Consider the following 1,895-nt stretch of genomic DNA (forward strand, 5'->3'; position numbering starts at 1 on the left):
CATTTCCCTCAGCCTTGTCCTGGGGCTCAGCAGCCGGGGGCTTTGGCTACACATCGAGACATGCCGAACCCGGCACAGCAGGAAGGGATCCATGGCAGCCTCGCTGCCCTGCTGCTGCTTCCACGCCCTGCAGGGCTGTTTCCCAGCCTGGCCTGGCTGCAGCTTCTCCCCAGCCTCTGCAGGAAGGCATTGGGCATCAGCTGACAGGCCGAACAAACATCAACAGGCCCTGAAATTCCCCACAATATCATGGTCTCCAGATTAGGAAAAGGAGGTGGTTTGCAGCAGGGCGTGATCTGACCCAGCCCCAAAAACTTGACTGTTTTCCTGGTCTTTAACAAATATTGCTTCCTATATATGCCAGCACCCAAATAGCGAACAGTTCCCTCTGATGCAGCTGTTTCCATTCCTTTCTCAAGAGATGGACATAGAGGTTCTGTGGAAAGCAGCATTTCCTGAAGGAAGCAGTCGCTCTTTGTTGCCAGCCCCTGCCACAGGAAAGGAGGAGATGCCAGACACAGGCACAGGCACAGAAGGTAATTGCTGTGCCAGGCTCAGCCCTTGGCAGGGCTGTGTGGCAGCAGCTCTTCCCCAGGGCCTGCCCTGCACAGGCCCGGCAGCAGCCAAAGCTGGAGGTGCCTCTGGAGCTCGTTCACAGCCCCGGGGAAAGGGGACTCGTGCACCAACGTCCCGCCCGCTGCAGCTGTTCCAGAGCTGGCCCTGAGTGCCCAGAGGCCCAAGGCACAGGAGCAGCCCCGAGCGGGAGCCCTGCTGCGAGCCCAGGGCCAGAGCCAGCCTTGGCACAAAAGGAAACAGTTCTCATCTTGGTTTGCTTCCAGACTGGGATACTGGGAAGGCTTCTCCATTAACCTGGAGGTTTGAAATTGTGAAGCCCACTGAGGGTTCTGCAGGTGCGTTCTCACTGTTCCACCAAGGCGTAATCATTGACAACCTGGCAAGAACCCGGTGACAGAAGCTTCTGTGGCTGTTCAGTTACAGATGTGACTGCAGGGACAACTTCACCAACTCCTGGGCTGGATAATGAGCACCAAACCAGCTCCCATCACCGGGGTGAGTAGTGTGTCCCTGCTGGCCCCACAGGCTGAGCTCTGCATTTGTGGCATCCATTCATGGGAAATGGAACTACTTTCTGTCAAGATCCTCCAACAGTAAAGCCAAAACACACAACAGCCAGGAAATTCCAGAAGCCATTTGAAGTCATGTGGCAACTGCTGAAGGAAGAGCTTCAGGGAGGACAAGGTGGGTGCATTCCCTCAGCCTTGTCCTGGGGCTCAGCAGCCAGGGGCTGTGGCTGCACATCTGGACACGCCGTGCCTGGCACAGCAGGAAGGGATCCATGGCAGCCTCGCTGCCCCGCTGCTGCTTCCACTCCTAGCAGAGCTGTTTTCCCAGCCTGGCCTGGCTGCAGCTTCTCCCCAGCCTCTGCAGGAAGGCATTGGGCATCAGCTGACAGGGAGCCCGAACAGCACCACAGGCCATGCACACCCTGACATCCCCTGCAATTTCCCTGTCTCTGAGCAGATCAGGAGGCGCACAGTTGTTTGCACAAGGGAGTGCTCTGGACCAATCCCAAGAGCCTGGGCCTTTTCCTGATTCTTATCCATGTCTTTGAGAAGCATTGCCTCCTGAGCTGCACCCTTGCGGATGGGAAACAGCCCCATCTGATCCAGTGTTCCTTTTCCTTTCTCCAGAAGTGGATGCAGAGGCTGTGCTGAAGGCGGCGTTTCCCACAGGAAGCAGAGATTCTGTGCAGCCTTTTCTGCAGGAAGGGAGACGATGCCAGGCACAGCCACAGGAGGTAATTGCTGTGCCTCTGGGCCTGAGCCCTGCTGAGGCTTGAGCTGCCCTCTCTGCTGCTTGGCACTGCGGGCACA

At 57.3% G+C, this 1,895-nt stretch overlaps 1 long non-coding RNA gene across 1 annotated transcript; it reads left to right on the forward strand.

Moving 5' to 3' along the window:
- The first annotated feature begins 434 nt into the window (after positions 1-434).
- On the forward strand, positions 435-1,172 carry LOC135460430 (uncharacterized). The gene is made up of 3 exons (XR_010443234.1): positions 435-536; positions 840-911; positions 994-1,172. It is a non-coding gene; the product is annotated as an uncharacterized LOC135460430 (long non-coding RNA).
- The last annotated feature ends 723 nt before the right edge of the window (positions 1,173-1,895 follow it).

This window comes from Zonotrichia leucophrys, unplaced genomic scaffold (assembly GCF_028769735.1).
Source record: "Zonotrichia leucophrys gambelii isolate GWCS_2022_RI unplaced genomic scaffold, RI_Zleu_2.0 Scaffold_46_404639, whole genome shotgun sequence".
Taxonomy (NCBI): Eukaryota; Metazoa; Chordata; class Aves; order Passeriformes; family Passerellidae; genus Zonotrichia; species Zonotrichia leucophrys.